Here is an 18567-nt window from a genome sequence, read left to right on the forward strand (position 1 = left end):
CTTTGAAGTAAATGGGTAGTCTAGACATTGGATAGTTAAAGACTAAAAGGGTTGATTATGGCTTGGCTGCAGACAGGGTGTTGGGGGTCAGGTAGTAGTTAGGACAGGGATTCACATTTTTGTTTTCAACTTTTTATTTCTAATTTGTTTTGTATTATCGTAGCAAATATCCTTTTTGGCAGTTAAATTAACTGTCACCTCTATTTTTTTTGTTGACTATTTTCAAATTTTGTTTTAACTTTTGTGGGCACATAATAGGTACATACGTTTATGAGGCACACAAGATATTTTCATACAGGCACACAATGCATAATAATTACCTCAGGGTAAATGGAGTATCCATCCCCTCAAGCATTTATCCTTTCTCTGCATTACAAACAATCCAATTATACTCTTTCAGTTATTTTGAAATGCACAATAAGTTATTGTTGACTATAGTCAGCTTGTTGTGCTACCAAATACTAGATCTTATCTATTCTAACTATATTTTTATTTTTTAAATTTTAATTTAACTTTATTATTACTATTTTTCAAGACAAGGTCCCGCTCTGATACCCAGGCTGGAGTGCAGTGGTGTGATCATGGTTCGCTGCAGCCCTGACCTCCCTGGGCTCTGGTGAGCCCTCAACTTCAGTCTCCCAAGTAGCTGGGACTACAGGTACATGCCACCACACCTGGCTAATTTTTGTAATTTTTGTAATTTTTGTAGAGATGGGGTTTTTGCCACATTGCCCATGATGGTCTCAAACACCTAGGCTCAAGCAACCAATCAGTCTCGACCTCCCAAAGTGCTGGAATTACAGGTGTGAGCCACCACACCCAGCCTCTAACTATATTTTTGTACCTATTAACCATTCCCACTTCCCTGCCCTCTTCCCATCCTCTAGTAACCATCATTCTATTCTCTGTCTCCAGTTCAATTGTTTTAATTTTTAGCTCCACAAATAAGTGGGAACATGTGAAGTATGTCTTTCTGTGCTTGGCTTATTTCACTTAACATAATGTCCTCTAGTTTCATCCATGTTGTTGTTACAAATGCCAGGATCTCATTCTTTTTATGGCTGAATAGTTCTCTATTGTATGTATGTAACTCATTTTCTTTTTCCACTCATCTGTTGATGGACACTTAGTTTGCTTCCAAATCTTGGCTATTGTGCATAGTGTTGCTATAAACATGGGAGTGCAGATATGTGTTTGATATACTGATTTTATTTCTTTGGGGTATATACCTAGCAGTGGGATTGTTGGGTCATATGGTAGCCCAATTTTTAGTCTTTTGAGGAACAACCAAACTGTTTTCCTTAGTGGCTGTGTTAATTTATCTTTCCACCAACAGTGGAGGAGGGTTCCTCTTTCTCCACATCCTTGCCAGCATTTGTTATTCTGTCTTTTGAATAAAAGCCATTTTAACTGGGGTGAGATGATATCTCATTATAGTTTTGATTTGTTTTTGAAGATCAATGATTGAACGCATTTTCATATACCTGTTTGCCATTTGTATGTCTTCTTTTGAGAAATGTCTTTTCAGGTCTTTTGCCCATTTTTTATTCAGGTTTTTTTAAATAGACTTGTTTGAGCTCCTTATATAGTCTGGTTATAATCCCATATCAGATGGATAGTTTGCAAATATTTTCTCCCATTCTGTGGGTTGCCTCTTCACTTTGTTGACTGTTTTCATTGCTGTGCAGAAGCTTTGTAACTTGTGATCTCATTTGTCCATTTATGCTTTCCTTGCCTGTGCTTGGAGGGTATTACTCAAGAAATTTTTGCCCACTCCAATATCCTGGAGAGCTTCCCCAATTTTTTCACATAGTAGTTTCATAGTTTCAGGTCATAGATTTAAGTCTTTAATACATTTTGATTTTATTTTTGTATATGGTGACAGATAGGGGTCTACTTTCATTCTTCTCCATATGGATATTCAGTTTTCCCAGCACCATTTACTGAAGAGACTGTCCTTTCCTCTATGTATATTTTTGGCACCTTTGTCAAAAATGAGTTCACTGTAGATGTACAGCTTTATTTCTGGGTTCTCTATTCTGTTCCATTGGTCTATGTGTCTGTTTTTATGCCAGTACCATGATGTTTTGGTTACTATAGCTCTGCAAAATAATTTGAAGTCAGGTAATGTGATTCCTCCAGTTTTGTTCTTTTTGTTTAGAATAGCTTTGGCTATTCTGGATCTTTTGTGCTTCCATATACATTTTAGGATAGTCTGTTCTATGTCTGTGAAGAATGTTGTCATTGGTATTTTGATAGGGATTGCATTGAATCTGTAGATTGCTTTGGGTAGTATGGACATTTTAACAATATTGATTCTTCCAATCCATGAACATGGAATATTCTTCCATTTCCTTGTGTGTGTCCTCTTCAATTTCTTTCATCAATGTTTCATAGTTTTCGTTGTAGAGATTTTTTACTTCTTTGGTTAAATTAATTCCTAGGCATTTAATTTTAGTTATAGCTATTATAAACAGGATTACCTTCTTGATTTCTTTTTCAGATTGTTTGCTGTTGGTATATAGAAATGCTACTGATTTTTTATGTTGATTTTGTCTCCTGTAACTTTACTAATTTTATCAGTTCTAGTTCTTTGGTGGAATCTTCAGTTTTTTCCAAATATAAGATCATACCATCTGCAAATAATGATAATTTGACTTTTTCCTTTCCAATCTGGATGCCCTTTATTTCTTTCTCTTGTCTAAACACTCTGGCTAGAACTTCTGCTATCACCTCCTTTGGTATCTGGTTTAATGCATGAGTAGAAGATTTATAATGCTCCTCTCCAGTAACAAGCATCCTTCTTTAGTGTATTAACTTTCATGTAGTATAGATAAGTAACTGTTGGTGCAGGTAACTCTCTGGTAGGCAGGCTCTGGCATGTAAGGTTTGTTTATTTGTTTGTTTGTTTTAATATAACAACTTTATTGAGGTATAACTCATATACCAGACAATTCATCTGAATTGTAGAATTCAATTATTTTTAGCATATTAACAGAGTTGTTGTATTATTCCATTTTCATACTGCTATGAAGAAATACCTGAGAGTGTGTAATTTATAAAGAAAAAGAGGTTTAATGGACTCACAGTTCTACATGGCTGGAGAGGCCTCATAACCATAGTGGAAGGCAAAGGAGGAGCAAAGACTTGTCTCACATGGTGGCAGGCAAGAGAGTGTGTGCAGGGGAACTGCCTTTTATGAAATCATCAGATCTCATGAGACTTATTCACTATCACAAGAACAGCATGGGAAAAACGTGCCCCCATGATTCAATTACCTCCCACCAGGTCTCTCCCATGACATGTGGGGATTGTGGGAGCTATAATTCAAGATGAGATTTGGACTAAACCAAATCAATTGTAGAACCATCACCACAATCAATTTTAGGACATTTTCATGACATCTAAGGGAAACTCTTATCCGTTAGCAGTCACTCCCCATTTCCTCCTAATATCCCTAGCTCCTGGCAACCACTAATCTATTTTCTTTATCTCTAGATTTCTCTACTCTAGACATTTCATTTAAATGAAATCATAATATGTGATGTGGTCTTTTGTGACTCACTTCTTTCATTTGACATAATGTTTTTGAGGTTTATCTATGTTGTAGCATGTATCAGAATTTCATTCATTTTTAAGGCTTAATAATATTCCATTGTATGGATTTCCCAAATTTTGCTTATCCATTCATCAATTGATAGGCATTTGAATTACTCCCACTATTTTGCTATTATAAACAATGCTACTTTGAATATTCATGTACAAGTTCTTATGTGGATATATCTTTTCAGTTCTCTCAGGTATATACTTAGGAGTCAAATTCTGGAAATTGGTCATCTGGTAACTAAATGGCTTAATATTTTGAGGAAGTGGCAGGCTGTTTTCCAAAGGGTCTGAAACATTTTACATGATTACCGTCAGTGTATGAGGGTTCCAATTTTTCCTGGCCTGCCTATATAGGACCACACAATAATTATATACCTAACATCCCCTATTGACTTCAAGGAGAAATGAACAGTATGAGATAATGCTCCAACTATTAAAATTTCCACCAATCTTTTACACAGTGTCTCAGACTCATTAAAATTTCTATTTCAATGATCCTTTTTTGGGAATGAATTTTCTTAATAAACTCTGCATCATATTTCAAATCGTTCCAGAACATTATTGGCAATAGTGTTGCCAATAATGGACTGTTATACTTCATTTACATTGATCCTAAAAACAGAAGAGAAAAAAGAGAGAAGGGTGCCTGAAGCATTTATCTGTAATGGCAAGTGTTCAGGTCAGCCCCATCCATTAGGGAAGACAGAGTAGCACTCAGCAAAAATAGAAGCAGCCAAAAGTATAGATTGAGAGTAGTTTTTTTTTTTTCGGATGCTCAAGTTAATACTCTGATCTCAGCATGTGATTCATATAACCACCCTGTATTTAATTACACATTACTCTTCAAATTAGGTAATGTTACTTCAGTGCTTGTAGATCTAAGATGATGTATTATATAAATATATCAAATGTTGCAGGGGCACTTATTAAAATATTTTAAAAGTTTTGCTTTAAACTCTTAGCTAAATTAAAAAACAGAGATATTTCTTATGTTAGCCTAATGGCCTATTTTAATTTATTATTACTATAATCATTAAAAGTCTAAAGTAAGGTATAGACTAATTCTACTTAAAGCTGAATGATAAACAAATGTGTAATTATTTTGCCATTGTGAGTCTCCTGGAGGGATGCAAAGTTCTTTCTCTAAGCCCACAATGGTGGCTCTGATAATACTGTGTAATACATGGCTCCCTAGGGCCTGGTGAGAGTCACTTTGTACTAACAAACCCAAATCAAATAGAATGCAACAGGGAACTTCACAAACAGATTACTCCATCAACAAAGGTTGGAATGCGCAATGATCCCCCTTACCCAATCAAATCTCTATGCTAATAAAGACAAGGCTTGAGAACTACTTAGCTGCCACTACTCATTAGCATAAAAAACTTAGCAGCTGTTTACCATTTCATTAGCATTTTAACGACAGACAATTTGCCATGTTAAACACAGATTGTTTTAAAGTACTGGTAGATCTTCTGAATAAATATAAACTATACTTTCATTAATCCTTCACCTCAACCTTGCTGTTTTCAATTTTAAAACCTACTTTTTAATACTGCTTCACCAGGACTTATTGCTTGTTTTTGCAAATGGTAAATAAATAGGGACAAAGTGCATTTTTTTGAACAAGTTATTTCATGCTCTGATCTCTCTGTCTTCATATTTCAGATTTTGCTGCTGCTGCTGCTGCTGTTAAGAATCCTTTCTTCTCACCTCTGGGTGCCCGAAAGTCAGCAGGAGTTACAAGCGGAAATTTGGCCCAAATGCATTGCACTCTGAAAGAAAATGCTTAATTTCTCTAAAAGTCAAGGACTTGCTGAGAAAAAATGTTGAAAATATAATGAGCAGGCATTTTAATGCAAAAGGTGATATAATATACCCATTACGTTGCTATTCTCATGGGACAGAACCAACCTTTGACTTTTGTATAAACTATTTGGCAATATTACGTAAGACACCTCCTATTTGTAGTTCTGTTTCAGAACATAGTATATAATCTGGTATATATCATAATCAATAAAGTCATAATGAATAAAATCAAAATAGGGTGCCGTCCTATTTGATAATAAAACTTTCATATCACTGAATGCATATATTTATCAAACTTCCTGTACTAAAATGAAGTACACATATATAAGCATGCATACTCCCAAAATTTAACAGGAATAATTTAACACTCTTGAGACAGGAGTAATACAAGGTGGTCACAGGAGAATAGAAAATTCCAGACAGCCGTTTCACATGTTTAGCAGAAGAAAACTATTGAAATAGCTGCATAAGGTAGGGGCTGATAAGACCCTGAAAAACGAAGGTGTGGGCCAAGCTGGCTAAGACTAACTGGACTCAACATGGCACTGGATTTGACCTAGGTTTCACCTAGGATCTCATTCTACTCTCATTAACATACTAAATCACACACCACCAGTGTAATGACAGTTCTGAGACCACCCATATTGGGTGTAAAAATGGGTAGCACACAGTTCCAAGAAATCTTCATATCTTTCCAGGAATCTTTATGAATATCCCACCACTTGATTAAAGAAACCCATAAATATAGAAACTCCAAACCCTGTGATGTGACTCACCGCTCATGAGTATGCCCACAATCCCCTTCCTTAAGTGTGTACTTTTCACTTTGCAATAAATCTGTACTTTCACTCTATCCCAATTTGTCCTTGAATTCCTTCTCACAACAGCATCGAGAGTCTGGACACCAGACAGAGTCGAGGTCTCACAGGCGTTTGGGGATCTCCTTTAGTCCACCAGTTTCACTCTTATCATGGAAATTCCATGTATTCGTATGAATATGAATTCCCATTAGAATGCAATTAAATTTCTTCCATACATTTCACTTGATGGTAAAATACAAGTTGATTCATCTATAGCTATGAAACCAATAATATGTAAAAGACAATTTCCTAATATGATCATAAGAAAACTATTATTTCAGCCAACTGCCTCTGTAACATAATAGGTACCTTATTATGTTAATGGATTATGTCATAATACATCACAATACAACATTACTTAAGGACAGATGACACCTGAAATTATTGCCTTAGTCTTTGGCCTTTAGATATATAATCTTAAAAGCCCATTTAGATTATAACTTTGAGAATTCCTAGTGGCTCTTCTTTATATGCCAAAACAGAAGCAAACAAAATACCTCATTCTTCAAAACAGTATGCCAGAGTCAACAAATATGCATGAAGACGCATTTGCAGAATGAGATCAAATCTGTATCTATTCTATATCCTGCAGGAGTAGTTTCTTCTTATGCCATTATTATGCATGTTCCCGTCAGTGAGTACTGAAATTAAAAACTTAACGTATTATAAAAACCTATTAGGGGAGGCAATGTCAATTATAGAACTCCAAAAGATTTCTTTAAAGAAATTTAAATGAGTGGCATTTCAGATTTTCTGCCAAACTCAGTTTTCTCTTTTCACGCTTTCCTAGCTTTGTTGCACCTAATACTGCATATTTTTTCTCTCATCAGGATAATTGCCATCACAGCATCTCCTCCACTTCTCTCAGCATTTCTTTTCTTTCATTAATCTGCTAGGTGAAGAAAATAATTTACCAAGAGACTATCAAAGCATGGCCACTAAGAGGTGGCTATATGAATAGGGGAGGTGACTGATAAAGGATTTTGCTTTCGAAAAGGTCTCATAATAGCAATAACAGAGATAACATTTTTATAGAACATACTATGTAGCAGGCACTATCCTAAGTTCATTACAATGTAGGTATATATACTCATTTACATATACTCATATATATATACTTATACATATTTAATCCTCGCAATCTGATTAACAAGGTATTAGCCCCATTTTACAGAAGAGAAACTGAGGCACAGAGAGATTAAGCCCAATTTCATATAGTTTATATGTAGAGGAGACAGAATTAGAACCCAGGCTATTTGACTTCTGAATTCCGCTTTTCACTACTATGCTATGCTCACTAAATTGTACAGGTGAAAACACTCCAGTCATATAGATACATTCTCCAGCTGAGGGAGAAGCATTTTACCATAAACCTGAGAGATTTAAAATACTGGATTTCCAAACAGATATAGTATTCAACTGGGAATTAGTTGAAACTTATTTGACCTTAGTGTAGTATCTGATACTTAAATAACCAAGATATATAATGAATATATTTATCTAAAAAGAATCTTCTCCAAATAATAGTATTATTTGACTCCATAAATACTTATGAGGGACTAACCAGGCGCAGTGCTAACAACTACAGGGATTATGAACTGTGTCAGAACTTCTTTTACTTTTTAAGATAAGAAAATAATCATAATAACTGCTACCATTTAATGAGATTTTACTGCATGCCAGGTAACGTGCTAAGTGATTTATGTCCCTTATTCTTATTAAAGTATAATGCAACTCTATGATATTTATATTCTTATTCCCATTTTACAGATGAGAAAGGTGAGGTTTAGAGTGATTAAAATCACTCAGTATGTGGTAGAGCCTGCATCCAAACTCCCGTTCATCTGACTTTAAAGCCCATGTCATCATTCCCTAAAGTAGGTTATATGTAAAGCTGTTACATGAAAAAGATTCTGTCATCAAATACATTTAGAAAATCTTGCTTCAACAAAGCTTAAAGCAGTTCTTTTCTGCAACGCATCTCAGAGTTTTTAATATACTAACAGGCACTGTAGATATCTAGGCAGAAAAAATGTCTTCCCTCAATTTTTTGAGCATAGAATCAAGCCTTAAATTTTTTTTTTAAGATGACACAGGCAACACTGTTCTACACCTGTTAAAAGCACCAACTCAGGAGACAGATATGTTAGAAGCTGAAGACTCCTGGGTGCACTACTTTCTTGTGCAACCTTGGACAAGTTATTTTACTTATTTATACCTCCATTGTCTTTTCTATAATTAAGAAAAATAAGAGTAGCTATATCATAGGATGGGTGGGAAAACTAATTGAGATTTTTCTATGCAAATTGCCTAAACCTGTGCCTGATACATAGCCAGTATTGTATAAGCTTCAGTTACTGTGGTTACTAACTACTCCTAATCCTTGACACTATGCCATATCCCAGGAGAGCATGAATAGTTAAATCTATTAATACTTAACATAAATGGCGGGGGTCATGTGTTATAAAAAAAATGTTAAGTAGGTTCAAGAGAGAAAGAAATTGCATCTGGTTCATAAATGGGGTTCATAAATGTTTCGACAGATGAGATATCTCTTAAGATAAACTTTGAGGAATGGCTTGTGTTTTGAGAGGTATATATGGAAGAATGGTGGAGGGAACTGTATAAACAAAAAGTATAGAGAAAACAGAATATGTTGAAGTTAACATTTTTTAGGCTCTCAAGGTATTCTTACGGTTTCTGGATTAAAAGGTAAAATCAAAAATAGAAAAACAGAGTATCTTTGTGACCTTGGACTAAGCGAAGGTATCTTAAACAGGAAACAAAAGATGCTAATCATAAAAGAAAAAAATTGATGAATATATTTTATTAGTAAGAATGTAGGAATAAGACACCACCAAGAAAATGAAAAGGCAATCCACAGAGTGGGTGATGATATTCACAGTAAATATTTTTTGACAAAGGACCTGAATCTAGAATAGAGAACTCCTACAGATCAATAAGAAAATGATAACACTAGATAAATGGGTAAAAGACTTGGACACTTCACAAAAGCATATATCAAAATGGCCAATAAACATACAAAAACAGTGCTTAACTTCATTAGTAGTTAGGAATACGTGAATTACAACTACAATGAGATATCGCTATATATCCACAAGAATGGTTCAATTTGATGAAGAAAGATGAAGATAATATTAAGTGTCGACAAGGATACAGAGCAACTAGAACCCTATATTAAAGTGTAAATTATCACAGCTACTTTGAAAAACTACTTGGTAATATCTATTTAAGCTGAATATATACATATCCTATGACCCAGAAATTTTCCTTCTAGGTATATACCTAACAAAAATGATTTGTACTAGAATGCTTATGGCAATATTCTTCATAATAGCCCCAAACTGGAAACTAGCCAGTTAATCTATCAACAATAGAAAGAATAATTTTTGTATGTTTGCAGTGAAACATTCATACAATGACATACAGCGATGAGAACAAATGGCACATACTTACATGCAACAACCAATAGACCTTGCAAGCATAACGTTGAAAAAAAGAACTAAAATAAAGGAGTACATGCTGTATGATACCATTTATATAAAGCATAAAACCAGGCAAAGTAATTTATTCTGTTAGGATAGTGGCTTTCCTTATAGAAAGGATGGGATGAGGTGGGGGGTGAGATGACTACAACAGGGCATTCAGAGTGTCTTCTAGGATGCCAGAAATGTTCTTTCCTTGATCTGGGGGCCAGCTACACATGTATGCTATATTTGTGTACATTCATTCAACTGCACACTTTTTTTTTTTTTTTTTTTTGAGACGGAGTCTCGCTCTGTCACCCAGGCTGGAGTGCAGTGGCGCAATCTCGGCTCACTGCAAGCTCCGCCTCCCGGGTTCACGCCATTCTCCTGCCTCAGCCTCTCCCAGTAGCTGGGACTACAGGCACCCGCCACCACGCCCGGCTAATTTTTTTGTATTTTTTAGTAGAGACGGGGTTTCACCGTGGTCTCGATCTCCTGACCTCGTGATCCACCCGCCTCGGCCTCCCAAAGTGCTGGGATTATAAGCGTGAGCCACCGCGCCCGGCCTCAACTGCACACTTATGTGCACTTTTCTGTATGTTATAAATGAGCAGAATTTTTAAAAAATGCAGTCAATGCTATTAATTCTAATGAAATGTTTTGACAAATATAGGCAAAATTTCCCAATAAGAATATCTTCAAATACTGTCAAGTTTGTATAGTTTTAGGATGACAATGACTCAACTTTTTGAGTTCTTTTTTTTCCACTGCCAGCTTGATTTTGCTCAAAATGGTTTGTGAGCAAATAAAATTCCTCTTTAATGCTGATGCTTCCTTGCTGAATTTAGGAAGTGAATAGGGGAGACTAACACAGACTCTAGTGATACCAAAGAGAAAAATGTATATCTAGAACTCTGAGTCTATAAAATCTAACACTTGGCAGTTACGTGCCTGAATTTCCCTTAGGGAAGCTCAGGGTTCTCCCTAAAGAGCTCCGACAGCAGCCACCATGGCAGCAGCCTGGCAGAATGTTACATTTAAAAATAAATCCTTTTGAGCACTGCACTGAAGTTGATAAGCAATAATGAAGTGCTGCATCAAAAAACGCCAGAGAAGCCGCATCAGGAGGGATTTAAAGCCACAATGTCCTTTGGGTTTTGTAGTAATACGCCAGCTTTTACACAAAACGATGAATCTTTCACCGAGATGCAACAGATGGCTTTTCAGATGCTGTGGCAATAGAATATGTACAGCCAAGTGGTGATTCATTTATACCTGAATATCTTGCCCCCTTTGATTTCTTACATTTAAGTGTTGTTAAAAAAATGGATAAGATTTATTTACTATACTGTACAAACTATAGTTTGGTCAAACATGTGACATACTTCACTGGCTGCAATCCTTTTTCAAAGCAGCGTTGAAAAGTATGAGAATTTAAGAATTTAAATAAATTTATGGGGTTAAAACTGAATTTAAAATATTTTTCCTTTATCATAGTTTCTCAGCTTATAACCCAATAGTAGTAAGCATGATCATGCAAAAAAAAAAAGGAAACTGAAAGAAGAAAAAACGGTATTCTAACAAATGCTGTCTCAAGTTTTCTGCAATAATTTTTAAACACCTGACTTATCAAAAGGGAATGTCATGTGCTTAGTTTCTAAATTACTAAGTCTTTGGAGAAGCCAAAATTATCTCCAGACAGGGCTTTACTAAAATTGTCTGAGGTCAAGAATGGATTGGGAGGTCACAGCACCTGATGAAATTTACTGGCAAAAACACCTGGGGCAATGGTCCTGAGCTACATTTGCCTGGTGACTCTCCTCAATGGCATTAAGACCCTTTCTTGAAGTCTGAAGCCTCTTTCTATTACAAACAGAGGAACTATTTGTTGTCCCTGATGCTGATGCTTCCTTGCTGAATTTAGGAAGTGAATAGGGAGACTAACACAGACTCTAGTGATGCCAAAAAGAAAAATGTGTATCTAGAACTCTGAGTCTATAAAAATCTAACAATTGGCAGTTACGATGGCAGTCTATAGCATGCTAAAGACCTAATGGTAGTGCAGAACTATCATTTATTTTGGAAACTGCCCTAAAAAATACAACCTTTCCCAGGAAAAGTGCAACAATGTTACTCAAGTCACTGAACAGTTCTAGAAGAATTATATTTAATACAATTTTAGAGGTAAGCATAATTTAGGAATCTACCCTTCATTTTGTATAACAAAAATGGGATTTGGAGAGCTTAATCTACCATGGGACCTGACTGATGCTAGAACCAAACCTAGAGCTCAGTGCCCACGAACACTGTTTTGAATATTTAAGTCCGTACAATCAAAGATGTACAAGAATCATATATTGTCATCACTACCTTCTTTAAAAATTCAAGATTAGCATTTGGTGTGTTTTCTTTTTCAATTTTGACTGAAATTTTACAGAGAGTATTCATTTAATTAAATGAGATTTTAATTTTACTGTTTTATCAACATGATTAATGGGAGAAATTCAATGAAAGAAAAGCCAGTGTGGCCAAAAGCCAACATTTCTTTCCAATTTATAAAATAGCACAAGATTGATTATAACAGTTCATTTTATTTTATTATATATATGAAACATATATGTATATAACACACATATACATACATGTTTTAGATTCATAGGGTACACATATAGGTTTATATAATGGGTATATTGTATGATGCTGAGGTTTGGGCTGCTAATAATCCTGTTGCCCAAGTAATGAACATAGTACCTGATAGGCTTTCAACCCTTGTCCCCCTCACTCCCTCCCTGCTTTTGGAATCCCCAGTATAATGCCTCATTTTAATACTTCTTTTAATATTCCCAATGGGGAAAAAAAGAGATGAACAAAGCTCATTACAACTATGCTTTAACCATACTGTTTGGATCAATATAACTAATTTAAATAGCCTCATGGTAGGAGGCACACTCACATTTGTGTTGGTGGTTTTTATATTGAAGTACTAACAGAATCACAACAACAAAAATGCTATCTGAGAAGACACATTTTTTCAAGTAATGGCAACTGACCTTCTATTTGAGATCAAAGCGGCAGGCCTATTTAGACCTCTGGCTCTGCCTTCAGGCCTCTCCTCTGCAGTTCACACTAAGAGCCAGGCTAAAGGGATCTGGATACAGCAACTCTGAGGTCAGTGCACCCAGCTGCTGCTACAAATTCTAGCTCTAGGGCACAAAATATTTTTTCTCCTAGTTTCAGAGAATTTCAGTTCCTGCTTTCAATGTCTAGGCTGTGATATTTAAGAAACAAAAGGAGGGAAAAGAAAAGAATAGTGGTTTATATAAATTATCCTTTTTAAAAGGATATTTCCCCCACCCCAAGCTTGTTCAATTTGAGAAAACAGAGTTAATATTTGCTCTGCTAGTGCTCTCTACTCCCACCTTGGCAGAGAAAAAAGGTTTCTTTAGCTTAAATATTAACCAAACACTTCATAGCTATTCAAAAGTAGGTGCCCATGTTAAAAACAACAAAAAGTAATAAAATCCCAGAAAGCACAACTTGGGAATAAATAGAAACAGTAAAATCTGCTCTAAACCCTTTTTGCACATGTATCCCAAGGCCACCAGAATTACAATGCACTATAGAGTGTTCATAAAAAATTCTAGTAAAGTATGATAGTCATGGTGGCCATCATAGAAAAGGCCACTCTTGGTCCTCCATCAGCAAATAAGCCATTCTCACCCAGGAGTGGCAGAGATGGCTTCCATCTGGCAGCCAAGGTTGCTGTGCAAACAGCATGAAAGCCCCTGTTCCATCCCTATGGAAACCTGGTATGGGGTGCCTGATCTGGCCATGCCAAGGCCAGAGTGAGCAGAGACTGTGAGTATGGGGCAAAATTGGAGCTACAATGGGAAAAAAAGGTGAGGGATGATCTGGAGAAGGAAGAAAGCAGTGAGTTTGGCTTAGTTTTGCAAAGTGGATTAGAATTAGTACGAATTTCTTGTTAGAAATTTCCTAATATCTTACTCCCAAAATGATTTTCTTCCCTTTCGCCTCTTCATTGTATGACAGAAATCTGTATAAAATGAAGTAGAGTAGAGCAAAAACTGCATGAGCAGGAACAACCTAGTGAAGCAGGGCATCTAAGTTCTTCAAACACTCCTGTGGGCGACTGGAAGACAATGTGAGCTCACCCTTTTCCTGAGAAACATGGAGTGTTCTGTGACCCAGGGAATGCTTGAACTCTAAAAGGTCTCCAGTGGGTATTTAACAGATTGGGCCAATAGTTGGCCTGGCTTCTTGAAACTCTGCCATTGTCCTGACATCCTAGAAACTGATGCTACTTGCTTCAGTCAGGTAGGCAGCTTCTGGGGCACTAGCGATGTGCAAAACATCTCCAATGAACACCCAGGTATTTTCTGCACATGAAGGCCCTCATCATAAATGACTGCCCCGGCCCCGTGCATCATGTTACTCTTGTACTATTATACTGACCTTGTACCAGACTTTCTTACATGAAATTTCTTTTTCTTTATTTTTTAACATAGTCATCAAAATTTTTACTTTACAACTTGACTGTCAGTTTCTTTTTTTAATATCATATAAAATTTATGGTGTACAATGTGACATTTTGATGCATATATATATATATATATATAGTGAAGTGATCACATATATAGTGAAGTGATCACTATAGTAAAGCCATTTGACATATCCATTATCTCACATGGTTACTTGTGTGTGTGGTAAGAGTACCTAAAATCCACTCTTAGAAATTTTCTAACATACAAAATAATATTAACTACTGTCCTCATGCTGTACCTTAGATCTCTAGATATAGTCATCCTACATAATTACAACTTTCTACCTTTTGCCAATATTGGCCTACATCTCCCCATATTCCCCTGTCTCCCACAGTCTGACAGCCACCTTTCTATTCTCTGTTTCTATATATTTGACATTTAAAAAAAGTCTACGTATAAGAGAGATCATGCAGTATTTTTTTTTCTGGTTTATTTCATTTAAGGTAATGTCTTCCAGTCTCATCCATGCTGTTGCAAATGGTAGGATCTTCTTTTTAAAATCTGAATAATGTTCTTTATATGGAATTTCATTTTGGCTCCCCAAATAATTCCCTCCTATCCCAGCAATGAACACCAAAAGTCAAGGCCACAATGACTTTTTCATAAGAAGTCCCACTGAAAGTAGAGCATTTCTTCACAGCACTCATTATTTTCCTTTTCAATCATTTGCTTTATAAAGCAACAAAGGAATGGAAATATTTTCTTTTAAAACATTTGTTTTAACTATTGGTCTCTTCTGAACTTCAAACAGACTGTTAAGTTCCCTTTGCTTTAAAAGACACCAAAGGAAAGTAAACAATTCACAAAAATGGACCTAGTGCTCAATGTATTTAACTTGAGAAAGCATGTTTCCAGCTAAAAGGAATGCAAAAAGAATCCAAAGTTCCAAAACCGCACAATCTCTACAACTTTCCAAACTTTGATTGACTTGTATTTCTGTCTCCTTTTCTCTAACACCCTCTTTCTCTAACTCTCTCTAATCACTGTTTCCATAGTCTCCCTCTTTCCCACCTGTCTTTTCTGCCTCTCTCATCTCTCCTGTTTCTCTCCTGTATGTAGCATCTCTGTCTCTGTCTCTCTCTGTTTCTGTACATCTGTGTACCTATCTGTGTGCCTCTTTCGTCTCTTTGTCTTTGGCTCCCACCATAATACTTCCAGGGAACTAGAAAGCACTCATAAAATTTGTCATTTGCCTTATTTTGCAACTACATTGTATTAGTTTTGTTTTTAATATTTGCTTCTATAAATCAAAAGATTAATAGCAAGATTATTGTAGTATCAGGACAAGTTTGTCCCTGTGACAAGATTTAACAAATTAGACCATATCTCTAGTTCTGTCTCCAGTAGTCACGTCAGTTGCAACAACTGAGGATTGTTTTTATTACATGCTCCCACGATGGTATCTACCATACATGTGAAGGAGAGGGACAAGTTAGAAACTTGAGTGCACCATAGAATTTTATGGTATATTTTTATGGAAATTCATCATTGTGTCCTGGGTTATACAAATACTATACCAGTTCATTGGACAGCACAAGGTGCTTTTACATATATTAAGTAACTTTTTACATATCTTTTACACACACCACAATGAGTAGTTTTCTAAACTTTACATGGCTTATGATCATCCCGTGTTTTTCTGATGAAGAAAACGATGCTTGGGATAAATAATTCTATGAAAAGCAAACATAGAGAACAAAGGCCATGATGAATATAGCACTACAAAAAATTTTCCCTAAATCAGGTATGTAATAACTAAACTTAGCAACATTGTCTGCCAAGAGGTCACACATCAGTGTCTCAAGGACCTTGGAAAAATTAATGCATTTCTGGCTTTAACCTATTCATTTTTTGCAAGTCCACTGAACCCTCAGTGTTTACACTTCTAACCCATGAATAAGATAGAATAAAAGAAGTCGATGCTCTTTCAATATTTTTCAAACCCCCTGAAATCCCACTGGAGGCTATAAGATAAAAACATCTTCCTGGTGCCAAGAGTTCCTGAGTCCTTTTCTGATAATATATTTATTCACGTTTTACAAATGGCAAAATTGAAAAAAAAAAAGGTGGGGAGTAAGGTGGGGGAAATAAAAGGGGGGGAGTAAGGTGAGGGAAATAAAAGGTGGGGGAAAATAAAGTGATAACATTAAAATAGAAATGAGAATTTCACAAGTACCTATTGTATACATACAAATTATACCTACTCTTATAACAGACAATACTCCCTCTTGAGGAGCTAAACTTACCTGGTTTCCAGAGAGATTTCTATGCCCAAGGGTCTAAACAAACATGAAACCATTGAGCTTTGACGTGAACTAGATAGAACATTAAAACTTGAAATGGTGCCTATCATAAAAATCATGTGACAAGAGTGCAAATCACCCACGTCACCCAATTTGATTACAGGCTACCGGCCACTATTCTGTCAATCTTAATGTGGATTCTTGGACATGTATAATCATCAGCTTAAATATACTTTCTGAAAAGAAGATAAAAAGGAGAGAGTTCTAACGTAGTTGGATTGAACATGAATCTCATTTTTACCTAGTAGTTATTCTGACACAAACTTTGAAAGAAAGGGGAACAGTAGCTCATAAAGGTTAAAGAAATGTGGGAAATCAGTTACCTCGTCATTATAGTTAGTAAAGTGGCTCAATAGTACAACTGAAATACAAACAGGCTAGGAAAATCAAGATACCATTAGACAAAGGAGTTGCAAAATTAGCAAATTCTATTTGTCTTAATTCTGATATTTTTCTCTTTTTCTGAAATTCATTTGACCTGTTTTATATTTTTGTCACATATTTCATAAGAAAGTTCCTTAAGGTGTAAATGTGGGTCAGTTAGCAGTGCTTACCTTTGTTTTTAAGATTACAGTCCACGTTCACGTCTGCATTTGAGCATTGTACGAGATGTTACATTTAAAAGTAAATAATTCCATCATCTCAACCTGGTGCTCCTGTGAAATGTGGTGCTAGGAAACAGCCGGCAGGCAGTGCTTCTGAACAAATCATACGTCCTGTAATTGCCGCTTAGCTCTAATTACTATTGAGGATCGTGTTTGCAATTTGATTCCAGGGAGAGGGCAGAAAACCTTCTGATGACACAGAACCAAATATATCCTAAAAGACTGACAAGTGGCTTTCTTTCACGTAATTTTTCTGAGTATCTCCCAGCTACTCAAGAACTACCACTCTGTCATAGTAAAATGGAAATAAAGAAAACTGACACCCACGTCTCCCTCCTAACAAAGCAATTCAATTCTCTCAAAATATCTACTTATCACAACTGTTTGCAATTTTCAGTATCACTTATATGTCAAGGGATTATTCCCCCACAAGTGGGCAACTAAATCTTTTAAAATTGCTTTTTATTTCAAAAAGAAATGTGTTCCCACAACAAACTTTATTTATATTCTGTTAGACTAGAATAATTTATTTGCATTCTATTAGGCCTGCAGAATTTGTTTCCTTTCCTATGGATTTTTAGGTTTTAAATAAAGATTCACATAGTTCAAAAAGACTAGAGCAGATGTCAATTTGATGTTGATAAAATTAATAGGGATGTGTATGCATCTCAACTCAAAAACCTAATTTCAGTTATATGGGGTATTATGGTAAAATTGAAGTTATACATGCTTGGAACTAAAACGACTTATTATTTGCTCTCATATCTAATTAATTTAACATTGCATCTAGTGGCATCTGACCATGTTGTCAGAATAAAGCATCTGATATATCCATGTTACACAGTGTGGCTATGAATGAATGGTTGTTTTGCTTATGCTAAGCTGGTTGTCATTGATACTGATGAGTTAGCTTAGTGGGCATTTGAACGAATAAAAGAAACTTGAAATGACTGATGCTTGCAAATGTCAGGAAGGATTTTGCACCTTTGGTTGGGCAACTTAGAACATTTGCTAACCACAGCCAACACTTTAGTGACGTACAGAAAAAATTATATTTATCCAAGTTCTGAGATTTAGTATATCTGCTTATGTCAGATTTGCACAGTAACTATCAGGGACAGGTAAACCTAAGTGAATAATTAGATGCAGCAAACAAAATGGTAATTATAAAACCAGCTCTTAGAAATGGTACATTTTTTCCAGTCTCAATCATCTAAGTTATGAATAATAACAAAATAATATTCTAAATGAAACATAGTATGCTAGCTCTATACTTATTTCCCCCCAAATAACAATTGGGCACTCCTTATGATTACAGTATAATTATAGTCATG

The 18567-nt window shown here is 35.6% G+C and overlaps 1 protein-coding gene across 9 annotated transcripts in view; it reads right to left on the reverse strand.

Annotated features, from left to right (window-relative positions):
- The window catches only part of ZNF385B (zinc finger protein 385B), a 407440-nt gene that overhangs the window by 110945 nt on the left and 277928 nt on the right, over window positions 1-18567 (reverse strand). The window contains exon 1 of one of the 9 annotated variants that reach the window (XM_055289896.2): window positions 17183-17200. The exons of the other annotated variants lie outside the window; for them this stretch is intronic. The gene's annotated coding sequence lies outside the window, so the exon portion shown is untranslated. Of the gene's footprint in view, window positions 1-17182; window positions 17201-18567 lie in introns of those variants that run through there. 9 annotated transcript variants of the gene reach the window in all.

The sequence above is a fragment of the Symphalangus syndactylus genome, chromosome 8, assembly GCF_028878055.3.
Source record: "Symphalangus syndactylus isolate Jambi chromosome 8, NHGRI_mSymSyn1-v2.1_pri, whole genome shotgun sequence".
Taxonomy (NCBI): Eukaryota; Metazoa; Chordata; class Mammalia; order Primates; family Hylobatidae; genus Symphalangus; species Symphalangus syndactylus.